Raw genomic sequence first — 16,453 nt, 5'->3', positions numbered from 1 at the left:
TGCTAAAATAATATGTGAGTAACATGTGTGTACATGTTTGTATTTTTTTAAGCAAATTATGTTTATGCGTGGTTGGTAAAAATAAAAAAATTAAAAGTTGCTGAAATAAGGCCAAGGAACACATACTAAACATTTTTTTCACCAACAAAAAAGAACTGGTTCTTGTAGAGTTGTTTTTGTGATCTCTTAAAATAAAATGGGTAGCACTTTATTTTACAGTACGTGTACTTACCTTGTACATATATGGTAAATAAGTTGTACTTACCGACAAATGTGTGGTACTTACTTTTAGGTATCTACATGGTAATAAAGTGGTATCATTACTGTACTTACCAGTGGTACATACTTAATAGTTATTATGTAACTCTAGATAAGTACTGGGTAATAACAGATACTTATAGTGTAGGTATACTGTAACTAACGAGAAACATAACTTTACTTACAAATAAATGTACAATATAGGTATTTAGTATTTACAGGCAAGTTAGGGTAAATGACAGGTATTTATAGTGTACATATATGATAACTAATATCAAACACTAATGTACTTACAAATTGTATATACACGATAAGTGTGTGGTACCTGTAGGCCAGTGTAAGTTAATGACCGGCACATACGGTGTATGTATACTAAGGAGAAACACTACTGTACTTACAAATTGTATAAACACGATAAGTGTGTGGTACCTGCAGTACCTGTATAAGTGTAAGTTATACTCAGGGATGGACATAAATACATGGAAAAGTATTTCAAATACAAATACAAAATACTGTGTCGAAAAATGTATTTATATACAAATACAAAATACTGTGAGGAAAAATGTATTTAAATACAAATACAGTATTTTGAAAATACAGAAAATACACGTGAAATTGGTGTTTCAGTGCAAGTATCCCTATTAGGCTGAAATCTATCTGGGTCTATTTCTGAATGCCAAAAAGCATTTAGATGTGTGCAACTGCTTAGAAACTTTCGTTTTATTTTACATACCTCTTGCTTTCCCCTGCCCTGTAGGAAATAAAAAACTAGAAAAAAAACTTGATAACACTATACTTGAAGGGGTGTTCATAAGAATCTCAAACAATGTCATCTTTGCCATTAAAATGACATAATTGAACAAATGACACTTAATGACAGTAGTCATAAACGTCCATAAAATCTCCTTCATATTCATGAAACATGTCATGTTATGAAGGTGTCATGTCAGCCTTATGAACACCCATTCAAGTAAAGTGATGTTTTATAAAAACATCATAAAAACTTTTTCATGTGTCGTCGACCCACAACCTAAACATTTTATATGTGAAGAAATCCATGTTTTTACAAACTTCTCACGAGACGAGTGTTTGACAAATTATTTGGCAAACTACTTCCTCTCATCGCTGCTTTTTGATGGTTTTGAGAACAATTACTCACAAGTCGCCTTCTGACATTTCACACAACGGAGAGCACGTCAAGCATAAAAGCCTTGTAGGTTTACAGAGGAGCCCGCAAGTTCAGCAGGTTCACGGCGAGCCATGCAAATTGCAAAAGTGTAAACAAGGCTTCAGCTGCACAAAGCTAAAAAGAAATCAGCAACTGTGTGCTGATTCCACCACTTGCCGCGTCACGTGTGAAAGGGCCTTTAAAGGAAAACACCACAGTTTTTCAATATTTTACTATGTTCTTACCTCAACTTAGATGGGGCTGATTTTAAATGTACAATTTTAATGTAGTGTTAATTGTTTTTTATGTGCTGGTCTTGCTGTACAACCAATTGCCCTTAGGGGACATAAATAAATAAAGAAAGAAAAGAAAGAAGGAAAGAAAGATGAATGATTACATACCTATCATTTTTCAATACGTGCACTTCATATTTGCACAGCGGGTCATGAATGTATAGCATTTAGCCTAGTCCCATTTATCAAACAGGGAAGAATTTAGAAGCCACAAAAAACACTTCCATGTTTTCCCTATTTAAAGACTGTTGCATGAGTAGTTACACAAGTAAGTATGGCTGCACAAAATAAAAAGTGGTGATTTTTAAGTGGATAAAAAATGAGAACTATATTGTATGGCGGAAGAACACTAAGTCTGGCGCGGTAACATCATCACTCCTGGTCGAAATGCTGCAAACTAGGTGCTCTTCCTTCATGCATTGAAAATAGTTATTTATTAATTTGTCTAAGATCAGACCAGATCAGTGCATCTGCAGTAATATGTATAAAATCTTCTCTTAAATATTAGTAAGTGACTAGTGACTAGTAACTAATATTTAGATCAGTTCACTCATCCACAACAGTAAATTGTGAAAAGTTGTCTTTTTGAAATAATATGGAAGTAATAATTGACGACAGGCCGTTGAATTATTCAAAAATAATGCACACCCACCGTGGTAATGAGGCACAAAAAGCCGTTATACCGTGTGCCTTATTTTCAAATAATTCAAAGGACCGGAGTCAATTTTTCCGCTTATACCACGGTTACCACAGACATTGCTATGGTGGTTATTTTAAGACATTTGACACATCACGTGTGCATTTATCAAAAAAAATAATGCATACCCGTAGAACATTTCTCAATAAATCAAAATAAAGCATTTAAAGCAACACTATGTAGTTTCCATGTAAAATTGACTTACGGCTCCCCCATGTGGTTGAAAAGTGCAACAGTGCCTGGTATCAGACACTCTTTTGCAGGCAGGGGGAGGGGCGGGGCTGTGTGCTCTACCCTCCACCTCGACTGTCAGAGTGTGCTTGTTACAGCTAGGAGGCTGCTCAGGTTGCAGCAACAGTACAATTTGTCTAGTTAAGAGTTGTTCTATAACTGAAATAATTTTAGAGACATTATTTAAAGGTAAAAAAAACTACATAGTGTTGCTTTAACAGCCCCGTGGTATAAGTGATGATAAATCACACATAATCAAACAGTTATGTACATTAGGAAAGTAAATAGTTGTTTTTACTTCGTGATAGCTCAACTGTACAGGACTGTTTATTCTTCTGCAGAAGTATGACAACTCAGCCAGATTCGTTCTATCGCATTAAGCCCTTCATGTCGTTTTCCTCCTCTGACCTCCATCCAACCACTGTTTTAGTGAAATTAAAATTCCTGTTCAATACATAAAAATGAAAAAAAAAAAAACAGGAGAAAAGCATTTTGTCCTGTCCTGGATTTTAACAGTAGACCTCAGGGGACCCAGATTGGGATAAAGCTGAGTGCAGGGGATGGACATTAGTAATCAATAAAAATCCTCTAGGCTTAAACAGTCTGTTTCATGAGGTTTTCTCTCCCTCTCTCTCCCTTTCACGTGGTGGTGTTGTTGGGAATAGGTCAGTCAGCGTAGTGAATCCGAAGCTTCATTTGTCTTGTGCTGTCAGAACGACAGCTGTTTGGCTGAGTGTATGGTCAGTAGAGATCAATAATCTTTCCTGCTTGCTGCATCTTTACTGACAACGAACACACCATTTACCCCACACACAAATCAGGTGCACAAGGGTGAATGAATAAAGAGGGTGAGGTTTGTCAAAGGTGATATAAGGGTATGAGATATGGTGTTCAGTATTACAGCAAACCGGATATAAAATTGTGTACATTTCATAATAAATGTATATTTCAATGAATGCAAGTCATTGCAAAGGAGGTTCATTGCACACCATTGTTGTATATCCAGCTACCTTTACAAGAAAGCATGTAGCAGTTTTGAACTTATACATCACACCCAAGCTTAACACTGCCAACAGGTTAAACCAGTCCAGTACAGCAGAACAATACTCCCAGTCTCATATTCCCATCAGACAGAGCTTTAAACCTCAAAGAGAATATTTAACTGTAATCCATTCTGCAGTGAAAGGTCAGTGATATGATGTATTCCTACAAACCACCAGCAGCGGCATCCAGAGACTTCAAGGTCATTTATTCAGGTCATTGAAGCCATAATCCAATGGGGAAATCTGTGACTGTTTTATGCAAGAGGATAAATGGGGAATAAAGAAGTTCAAATGATATGACCTCACTGTACATGCACGCATATTCTTACCAGTATATGCAAACACGTACAGTGAAATACTGTGGCCTTGGCATAAGTGAAAATGCCATAAACAGTGAAATGCTGTTTATTTGGGCACATGGCGACCAGACAAGCTGAAATAATCCCTAGTGACAGCAGATAGAGAGAGATCACACATACCTGACAACAGCCAGACAAATGAGCTCTGATCTCTCAGCACTTCTGCTCATTACATTTAGATACACATTCATGCACACACATACTGTACACAGGCAATATAACTTTCAGGCACATGAAAGTTCATGAATGTTTTGGAATATTGTGCAAAGCATACAAAAATGTATATATGAATATAATCTGTTGTAAAAATTACATTTATTGATTATATTTCTCGGCACAGCAGGCACTGTAACATATAAATTAAGCAAAACACTAGGACTATGCCCAAAAACACAACATAAAATAATATTCTGAGACAGTATGTACTGAATCTTTGTCATGTGACCTGTATGTTCATTAACATATGATCTAATAACAACAACCAGGAACGTAATATACTCAGGAATTGTTAAATAAGACCATTTTAAACACAAGCTATACAGTTCTTGGTTCCTACATTACTTAAAGAGCACCAATGGTCCGATTCATGTTTTAACATTACATTTCTTTTAGTGTAAGTGTGTATTAGTAAATGTTAACAATATACAAAAGGTATAACGCAAAGTAAACGCTGATGCAAGTTATCGTCTCCAACGTAAATCTCTTTTTTGGACTAGAACAAACACACGGATTGTAGGCAATAGTTTTCTTCCTGGTATTGGTGATGTAGACAAGATCGACATTATCATTATTCCTCCCGCTTTGGACTCAAGCCACCTTTCCACTGCACACGACATACGGAAACGACAGTCGGAGTTCTCCGCCTAGTGGCAGTCGTAATGAAGTTTCGGTTTAATCGTATATGGGAGAGAAGCTCATTCCAGCGCAAGAGGCTTAATTCTAATATATTTACCATGGTGGAATAAATAAATGAACGCAAATGAATGAAACAATAAACAGCTATGCATATATGACAAAGATTGCCAATATTTTTTGGAGAGAACATATAAAGACAAGATTAAAATAATTAAATCAATAATGTATTACTTATCATTAATCAAAAGTGTTTTTTAAGGATTCAAGTGTCACTAATAAAGTTAAACGAAAAGGATTAATCATTTTCACCTCACACACAGTTTGTGACTGGAATACAATGAAATGCAACTTCTGGTCGGCATATTGAATGCGGTTTAGTCGCACAAGTTCAAATTTTTAAACGGATCCAGCGCTCAAAACTGATCCGATATTTACGCATCTGCAGATGGTCGGCACCTCACGCAACCCCTTTGCGACTCTCCATAGGAAATGAATGACTTCCGGCTTATCGGCCGTCGTTTGTCGTATGCAGCGGAAAGGCGGCTTCACAGCCTGTAAGTTAACTTCTGACAGCATTGCATTGTGACTGAATCTTTCAAACATGGTAAGGAGCATCACATTTCCAGTTGACGTCAAAGGTATTTAGGCCAATAACAACGTACAGATTAGCTGGCCAATCAGGGACAGTTTTGGACAAAATTTGTGCATTTCAGGAAGACAGGGAAATCTGGAGCTACAAAAATGTACGGTATCTGGAAAATAATGTGTTTTTAACCATAAACCATGCGAACACATTGTATTATACCAAATACACAAAATAACATTGTTTTTTAGCAATGAAATAGGTGCTCTTTAAACTTTTTTTAAAAAAGTATTTATTTATTCACGCTTTAAATTGGTCAGCTCCTTATCTCGTGGCATAATGAGATGAAAGTCTCCATCTAAAGCATATCACATTATCGATGGCACACATTTTTAATACAATTTGCAGCAAATTTAGATCCGAAAAACAGTATGAACTTAAAACAGCATACAAACTAAATAAGGTGATGTTGTAAAGCGTCTTCTCATTGATTGTATTGTTATGCTCTTCTTAGTTCCAGTATAGCTCGAGTTAATGACTGTGTTTCCCACAGATTTCCCAAGCCTGTTGTCTAGTATCTCTCTCTCTCTCTCTCTCTCTCTCTCTCTCTCTCTCTCTCTCTCTCTCTCTCTCTCTCTCTCTCTCTCTCTCTCTCTCTCTCTCTCTCTCTCTCTCTCTCTCTCTCTCTCTCTCAAACACTCACACACACACACACACACACACACACACACACACACACAAACCATGACTTCAGCAGGGCAATAAGCAGTTCATTACCAAATCAGCAGCTGAACCAACTTACTCGACACATACTCCATCCTCACGTATCTAACTTATCTAATCCTCTCACTGCTAGAGCAAAAAACTGGCATAGCAATGGAGCACAGTAAGATGTTTTTCATCAGAAAGATGTTATCAGATACAGATTTGATCTAATAGAGCCCACCACTTTCACACCTCTTCTGTCTTCTGTCATAAGAGGCATATTGTTTAGCATTTACAAAGAAACTGTGCTGTTTTCTCTTTGCTGAAAATGATAACAGATATCTTTTGTCAGACTACCATGCTTTTCTGGATTTTAATACGAGCTGGTGAGTCAGAATAGGCTGGTGAGTCATTTGCATTGTTCTGCTCTGTGTTTTAATGGCTGTTTTGGATAATAATCTTTACTGTAAGTAGTCTCTCTGGCGTAGGGCTTTATTATCAGATATAGCATGCCTGTACTTACATTTGAAATCCTGCATCGTCAATTAGTCTATGAGTTAGCTTTGCTGTTTTGAAAGTCTAAGAAAACTGCAATGGCTGTATGCAATGACTGTATTTTGATGTTGCTTGGCTTGTGCTTTAATCATTATTTTCAAAGGTAAAAGTGCTTTAGGCCTGTGGATAGATTTGCCAGCAACTTTGAGCTAGAGGAGAAGTTAGGTCATTCTTCAGATCTACTGTAAAACCCAACCTAACTGCTGACACAGTGTGTGTGTGTGTGTGTGTGTGTGTGTGTGTGTGTGTGTGTGTGTGTGTGTGTGTGTGTGTGTGTGCGTGCGTGCGTGCGTGCGTGCGCGTGTGTGTGGCTGCAGGCTGCACATCACAGTAGAAGAGATGCTGTCTTTGTGCAATTTTCTGTTCTGTGTTGTTTTACATGGCAAGTCTGAGCAGTCATCAGAATCACTTATCTTTCCTACAATGTTACTGCACAGTTTGGAAGGCATGAATAATTTTTTTATCTCAAGGAGATGGGGTTTGGCTGAAATTGGTTGAAAGGATAATCAGAATAGAGGGGTGTGATAAAAAAAAGAAAATCCCACTACATTCCCTCTGCCTATCCAAATTGTTTAATCCCACTCTCAATCTATCCTATTGTCTCCTGTGCTGTACCTCTCTCTGTGAAGCTCCGGACTGCCTGAAATCTGAAGAATATTTAGCATTACTCAATATTTAATAAAGGCATTCTTTTTAAGGTAGGCTTCAATAAACCCAATCCAAGTTGGGAAATTTGGCTTAGCTATAGGTTTGGGATGGAGGGCAATGTAACAAAATGTTAAGCCTACCAATATAACAATAGATACAAACTAGAAACTAAAATGCAACACAATCTCGTTCACTCGGATGTACGTCATTGCTTACGTTGTATGAGTGCCCACTACTGCTGGAACACTTGAAGTGGGATCAAATGGATCGCCCTAAGCCCTTGATCAGATCGTACGTGGAGACCGCCCCCTCCATGTGCAAAGCGCGAGTTGCTGAAGTGACGTCACATTCGTGATGCATTGTGGGATATGGAGCTGCCTGAAGTGTACATATGAAGTAGACTCGCTCCGAGGGTCTGTCCATACAAACTTCCCTTGTCCACTTGACGAAGTTGAACGCACTTCAAAATGGCGACAGGGATTCCCCCGAGGGGAAGTGTTTAGGGAAGGTCGCGAGTGCGTGTCTAAAACTGGAGTGGAACGCACCCTATGTCTAACAATCAGTACTGGAAATGCGGGGAATATGGGAGATGGAGTCCATAGAGCAAATTTTGGAGTTCCCACTTAAAACTGGAATTTTTGAAATGGTGAAATTGAAAATGAAATAAAAACTTAATTGCATTTAAAAATTACTCCAAATTATCAGCTATTATTTTATAATGCATCTTCACGCTTGTCACATGACACACACTTCACAGTCATAATGGCACTGTATGACTGATGTATCATATCCACATTTTCACACTTTATAAGAAAAAAATTTTAACCTAAGGACAAATTTTATTTTTAAAGTTTGTGTGACTTAAAACATATGGGAGAAGACATAAATTATTTTAAACCTATTGTATCTAAAATGACGTTCAAAATTACTCCCACCCCTTCCAAATTAAAGTCCCCCCAGTGAATTTCTGCGATTCCCAGCCCTGCTTACAGTAATAGTAATGCTTAAAGTAAGAGAAATGGAAGTAATACGGTATAAGATTCAGACAAATATAAAGAGGAGTATAAAATGTAAACAAATGCTTTTGCTGCAAACCCTAATGAGTAAAAGAAGGCAGATAAAAATGCATGCCACCTAATAATGAAGGGTCAAATGGAGGACTGGAAGCAATATAAGGAGACAGAAAGAGACAGTAAAACAGACTGATCAGTCTGTGGGTACTGAATCATGAGTGCTTTTAGCCAGCCTTAGGGTTATAACCGAAATTAAAGTCAGTAATGAATATTTATTTAGCTTCCCTCTCTACTGGTCCAGCAAAACTAATATCACCAATTACCATATATGCTGTACAATAATACATCCTTATGTTGGTAGGTGTTGCAAACTGACACAAAACTATTCAAATTACAGATGCACTCAATACAAAGATCTGGCAGAGCTCTTTTACTCCTAAAACGATACTTTATTTTCCTCGGCTAACTCGATAGGTGTACACAAACGCACATATTTGGCCGTGAGCCAGAGGCACAGCGAGTTTCTCACGCTGACATAATCGCATTACAACAGAGGAGAAAGACTGCAACGCTGCTGTGAAATGCTGGCGAGGTGTTGTGCTTCAGGAGACAATACTGCTATAAGTGTAGGTCAGCTCTGCCGATGATGATATAACTCTGCAGCTCTCTCCTCCTCTGCTATCTGTGTCTCCTTTCATTAGAAGGACATATTTTCACTTAGCGCAGCAGTTTCTCTCCTTTCTTTTTTGGTTACGCACAGCGTGAATTGAAACGCTATCTCATTAAGACAAAGGAGACAAAAATAGATGGATGGATAGACAGATAGATAGATAGATAGATAGATAGATAGATAGATAGATAGATAGATAGATAGATAGATAGATAGATAGATAGATAGATAGATAGATAGATAGATAGATAGATAGATAGATAGATAGATAGATAGATAGATAGATAGCATCAAACACATGCTGGGTATATTTTCAGGTTTAGTAGGATTCTGGTGAATCTGAAGAAGATGAGAAATAATGAATTTAATGCTCACGTGGCCATTTAAGGGATTAGACTCTGCACCGAGGTAACACCTTACAGAAGAAGGTGAAACTGGTGTGTATCAAACTCCGTGTGGCAATTAAAGTGATTAATACTGTGAGTCAAGAAATGGAAGGAAATTTGTTAATGGAGGTAGATTAAAATTAAGTGAACATGAGCCTGCAGATGAAAAGAGAGACAGACAGGATACAAACAGAGGGGTAAAGAAAGAGACATAGAAACCGTTGAAAGAAGGGAAAGGAAAAGAAATAAAGATTCATTTCAGGAGGAGCTGAAATCATGGCAGTATGAAAAAGTGAATGAAGATCTGGAGTTAATGACTGACAGAGTGATTAAAGAGTGCAGGAGAAAATGCATATGGGATGTCTCTCATACATTTTAACACATCATCTAGGATTGCTTTCCCGACTCTAAAGTAGAGGAAGATATTCTGCCATCATGTTGGTTCACAGAGAATGAGATCTGTTTTCATATCACTAAACATGGCCTCAAAGCATGCAACATGAAATATGTGTGTTAGGTCAAGGTTACTACTGCAATGCTAACTTTGGACACAACAGGGTGGACTGTTAAAGTAGTACACCCAAAAATAATAATGTGGTCTATTTTCTTTTTGGAGCTTAACAAACTATCAGTAATTAGCTGATAAAAGACCCACCAAAGTTCCTTGATATGACATTTTATTAGGGCTAGGGTGGGACATGAGTGGCTCCTCATTCTTTTAAAGGTCACGTTCTTCCTGATCACATTTTTCAAACTTAGTGTGTAATGTTGCTGTTACAGCATAAATAATACCTGCAAAATCATAAAGCTCAAAGTTCACTGCCAGGCCATATATTTTCTTTAACAGAATTCGCATTTCAAAGCCTACAGTGAATGGCCGGTTTGGACTACAGCCCTCTACTTCTTGATTTAATGATGTCACTAGAACAGTTTTTTGACTAAACTCCGCCCACTTGAATACATAGAGACAGAGCGCAGTTATGCAAATTTGAAAACCACGCCCACCGGGGGGAAAACAATCCAACTGTCTCCATTGACTTTGTATTGCGAGAAGCCGCCTCCTTGTCATTTCTGGCTTATAACAAAAAACAGAATAATGCCTAAAAGCTGCTGTGTGACAATATGTACAGCTAACAAGCCAAAGAACCCAGAAATAAGTTTTTATAAGCTGTCGAGCCGTAAAACCCAGCCTTTAAGGAGAAAAAATTGGATCGCCGACTACGTTTCCCCCTAGTGGACGCAGTTCTACTAATAGGAGTACTATGAAAAGTTGCCTGTTTCCACTTTTGTGTTCTTTAAACGCTCGTTTTTTGGGGTCGACAGCTTATAAAAACTTACTTACAGATTAAACTTAAAACAGAATAATACTTAAAAGCTGCTGTGTGACAAGGTGTACAGCTAACAAGCCAAAAAACCCAGAAATAAGTTTTTTTTAAGCTGTCGACCTCAAAAAACGAGCGTTTAAAGACACAAAAGTGGAAACAGGCAACTTTTCATAGTACTCCTATTAGTAGAACTGCGTCCACTAGGAGGAAACGTAGTCGGCGATCCACTTTTTCTCCTTAAAGCTGGGTTTAATGGCTCGACAGCTTATAAAAACTTATTTCTGGGTTCTTTGGCTTGTTAGCTGTACATATTGTCACACAGCAGCTTTTAGGCATTATTCTGTTTTTTGTTATAAGCCAGAAATGACAAGGAGGCAGCCTCTCGCAATACAAAGTCAATGGAGACGGTTGGATAGTTTTCCCCTTGGTGGGCGTGGTTTTCAGGTTATGACGCGGAACTCATTATGTATTTCTGAAGGAGGGACTTCATAGAAAAAGGAAGACATCAGCCTGTTTTTAGGACAGTAAAAACAGCGGTATACAGATTATTAAATTGTGTAAAAAATATTTTTTATGTTTTTTTACATGTGAAACATGAACACGTAATATTGCGCACTGCAAACGCAATCAAAGCTTCAATAACTCAGGAACGGGACTTTTAAAATAATAACATTTAGTTTACCTCAGTCTGGAATCTGATGAGAAGCTGAAGTGCACAATGATGTAATAAACATTATTGATCTGTTTTGGCGAAAGTGAGAGACTGTAAGGTTTAAATGTATCTCCGAAATTCAAATGTTGTCAAACTGGTTTAGGCCTATCTTATGCTAACATAATAAAGGCAAATAAAAAAATATGATTTGATGAAGACTTTGAAGATTCTTCTTAAACAGATTCTTCAACAGAAAAATGAATAGCACACAGGTTTGTAACAACATGCGGGTAAATGTTGACTTTCTTGGTGAACTTACTTGTAAGTCAGGAAAAGGAGAGTGACTATAAAATTGTAAGTGTAAGATTATGTGAGGGAGAGTAATAGATGGAAATGTGTCTCATGAGAAAAATATAACTTAATAAAGAAACAGACAGACATAAAAAGAACAAGACAGAGAGAGAGGAGCAAAATGCTGGATGTAAGGTCTCCCCCACTTGCTGCTGGTGATGCTCTTGTCGTCCTCAAACCCTGAATGATTTATTAAAGAACGGCTGGGAAAGGAGGAATGGAGAGGGCAGCCAGGCAAGGCCTGATTAACCGAAGGAGGGAGAGAAGACAAGCATCCCTCTATTATTCATTACCCCAGGGGAACAGGAAGGTATGGAGAGCCGGGCTGTAGATAAAAAGCGAAAGAGAGCATTGAAAGAAAGGGAAAATGAGTGTGGAGGTATTTTATTTGGGACTCATTTGCCCTGTTTGTTTGAGTACCTAATTGACTTGCATGATGCATGATGTGACTGGATGTGTGTTTTACAACAATGCATACTGTCAGAATAAAAATAGGTAAGAAACATTTCATACACATCATAATCTATATCACATTTTTATATCATAAATTTAAAATAAGCTGCTTTAAAAAATAATTTTAACGGATTTGTTAACAAAAAATGTGTGTTTCTTTGGGAATTGTGTTTTCATGCATAACAACTAAAGAAGTATAATTTCCAATAATTTTCATCAGGCACCAAAAACACACCCCAAAAAGATTACCATAGCAACAGTGGCCAGCTGACAATTGCCGTTTCTCAATATGCGTTCTTGTCTGTACTTGTGTTCTTGTGGACATAGATATGTATATAAAGGCTAGATGGCTCAAGGCGGAGTCAGCTGTGTCGTCACTTGGCGGCCATCTTAGGTCAGTGCTGCCATAGTGCTGCTCCCTGCTGCTGTGGACGGAAGGTGAGTGACATACGCCAACTAAAATGCTCGTAACTTGCTGAATTCTTGACGGATTTACAAACGGTTTGGTTTTTTACAAACGTTATTAACGTGGCTATAATTATGGATGCTTTAACATGTTTCATGAATTTTTTATTTATTTTTAGTATACGTATTCAGTGTCATAGGTACATCTTTGACGTTTATAACAAACCAATCCGTTTGAAAATCGGTAAAAAATTAAGCAAGTTATGGTCATTTAAAAGTACCTGCATCATTAAAACTCAATGCTACGAGTGAGCGAGCGCCCTGTCCTAAGATGGCCGCCAAAATGCGGACGTTCAACTCAATTGGCCATCAGCGCGGACGAGCCATCTAGCCTTTATATACATATCTATGCTTGTGGACTTGTGAAACGTCATCAGCCGCGGCCCAAGTACTGTTCCAATTCAAAGTTCGCATCAAGCCCAAGTTCACATAAAATCCCCGGATGTGTTCTTGATCCGCCCATTTTATCGAGGATGCATCAGATGCCCTGTCCCAAATGGCACACTCCGGACTTGTGGTCCTCCTCAGAGTCCACACTTTGATGACATCACGTAGTCCAGACTTTAGGGACCCTTGATGCGAGTCCACGTGGGTGCACCGGAGTCGTATTTTGGGACAGACTCGAGCATCACACGGGAAACAGGTAGAGAAGTTGCCCGTCAGTGTGAACTCCTCCCTTCCGTCGTCTGATTGGTCCGATTGCCCTTTCGCAAGGACTTCTGGGTTGGCAAAGTGCGCGAAGCCTGCTGCAGTGCGGGCTTCGCTGAAGACCGCATCAAGGGGGCAAAGGAGGCGCTGACGAGCACACTTCAAAGCGTAAAAATGACAGATGGGACACCCTACGGACTCGTAGACTAAGCGAGAACGCGCAATTTAAGGCCACAAGACCGAAAGTCCACATGAAGTGCGCCATTTGGGACAGGGCCAGAGAAGACTTGTGTGGACTTATGACAGCGATGTTTCCCAGAATGCATTTCGCGTCAGGAGTTCGTTCTTCCGAGTCTGAACTTGCAAGTTCGAACTACGAAGGACACAAGTCCGAGTTTGGCGTACTTGGTTTTGAGAAACGGCTATAGTTACCATCAAGGTATCAAAGGCAAAACAAAGAGTATAGAAGTACAAGAGAGGAAACTCAATAGAACGTTCAGCAGCCCCACGAATCCGCCATTTTGGAATGAAAGCGAATCGGGAGTCAACTAGAAGTAATGGCAATATCAGCGACTTTGTACATTAAAAGATCAAATTCAAACTTAATGATGATTACACAGAATAACATACAATCAGACCAGTGATCATTAATCCCTTTTTACAGCTTGTTTTCAGATATTTAGACAAGTCTTCCACTTTTAGGCTAATTTTACATAGATACATACCGACATAAACATCCACACATAATATTTTGGCTCCATATACATACACATATACACACATATACATCTGAATTGCTCGAAATGGATTAAGTAAAAAATAAAAAACACAGCCACTGTCCAAAAGTGGCAATTATACTGTAGGATAACAGACAGAACAATGCATCATATAAGATTATCATGTTTGTAGCGGGATCCAGCGGATTAATATGTACAAAATATATTTCATACCTAGTGGAGTAACTAATAATAGTAGTAAACGTGTAAAGTAGCATAAAATAGAATTACATAATAAAGCAAGAAAAAAATACCTCAAATGTGTATCTATTTAATGGATTCCACAACTGATAACACCAACAAATCAACACATACATACAAGACAATACAGCGTTTCGTGTAGGTGTAGCAACTGAACAAAATTTTAATTTAAGAAACTTACTATTGCGCTTCTGATTTGTCTGTGAGATTCGATGAGAATGAATTGGCTGTGAGAATTTTCATTCCAAAATGGCGGCCGCGCTACTGAAGCGCCACCTAGTGACTGTTGCCAAAAACGAATGAGAGTTTCCCCGCTTGTACTTCTATACTCTTTGGGCAAAAGGGTTAAAATGTCAAAGTAAATTTGCAGATTACTTGTATACATTCTTTTTTTGAGGACCAAGTTAAACATTTCTGGTTTTATTTTATTTTGACAGAATATTTGGGGGATAATTGCAAAAATGTCAATGTGGTGTAACCGGTCTGTGTCAATTGGTGTAACTAGTTTTATTAAATGAAAATATAAATATATTTATAAAAAAAATGTGGAATAAAATATAATCATCTAGTTTAGCCTAATATGATTATTTTTACATACATTTTTACATCATTTGTCAAAGATTATTTAGAAAACAGAGCTGTTTTTTAGCATATGTCAGGGCAAATATTACAAAAACGCATTCAAATTTACATTTATAAATAACTAATAAAATGTTATTTTAGAATGTTTTTTTTATGATTATGCTTATATGCCATCAATGTGGATAAAATATTTAATATTTCTCATTCTTTGGCGCAATTGGCAGTTATACCATTTGACATTTTCAGGTCCATTCAGTCTTAACTTTCATAAAAATTGTGCAAATGTAATTTCTTTATTGCACAAAATCAACATAAATACACTATGTGCATTAAAATAAACCTGAACCTGAAGTTTTTTAAAAACATTTTTGAATTTCTCATCTTACCAAACTTGACAAATATGCTACTTTTCTATAACTCTTTTTACATAACTCTATTATAGATGTATATATGTGAAAGTCACATAATTGTCAGTTATGGAATGCACTCGAAATGTGACCTCTGCATTTCACCCATCCCAGTGAGTAGTGAACACACACACCCGGAGCAGTGGGCAGGTATCCCTGCATTGCTCGGGGACAAGTTCGACAAGGCCACAACTACCCTTGTATAACATGTATGTCACACAAGACACATCTTAACAAATAGGGCCTAAAAAGTCACCTTTCCCAATACACTGTCAGAAAAATTGGTCAAAAAATGGTCCATTGCTGTCACTGGGGTGGTACCCTTTCAAAAAGTGCATATTTGCACCTAAAGAGTACCTCCAAGGTATTACCAAATGTATACATATCTGTACTTAAATGCTACATATTAGGACAAAGATAACCACACCAGTTACAGCAACAGTAGAGACCATTTTTATCATTTTTTCTGACAGTGCATAAATCTTTATATACACATAAAACTTGTTGTTTGCACAGCATGTAGGCATGCATGCTGTAGCTTTGCTTAAGTGCATTCATTTTATTAAGAAACAAACAATAAATTACAACCAAATGGGTTGGGTTCTTCCCTTTTTGACCCAATGCTGGGTTGAAAATAAACCAGCATTTTTTTAAAGTGCAAATCAGCATTTCATTGCTTAGGTCTGAAGGTAAAAAACAAACTCATAAAGACCCCTGAGGCAATGTAACAAAATCTTTATAGTGCTTCTGGTTAGCAGATGTTACACATTCTCAGTGATGACAGCAAAACATCAATCTGTGATTTATTATATGTCTACACTCTCAGAAAAAAACATACAAAAGTTGCCACTGGGACATTATACATAAAAGGTCTTAAAATATGCCATGTTGGGTAACAATATTATGCACCTTTTAGGTTCAAAAGTGTACCTTTTATACTGAGATTGTTTGTATTTGATTGTAAAATCGGAAGGTGTTTAAGTCTGTCTTGCCAGAAGACGTCCATGCATGTTACTGCGTCACAAGTTTGACCTAACTTATAGAAACAAGTTTAAATTGTTTAACTTAGATTTTTATTTAACTTAACAAATAATGTTGATCTGACAAAAATGCTGCATTTTTTACAGTG

The sequence above is a fragment of the Paramisgurnus dabryanus genome, chromosome 9 (assembly GCF_030506205.2).
Source record: "Paramisgurnus dabryanus chromosome 9, PD_genome_1.1, whole genome shotgun sequence".
In the NCBI taxonomy this organism is placed as follows: Eukaryota; Metazoa; Chordata; class Actinopteri; order Cypriniformes; family Cobitidae; genus Paramisgurnus; species Paramisgurnus dabryanus.
Note: the sequence above shows the minus strand (reverse complement) of the source record.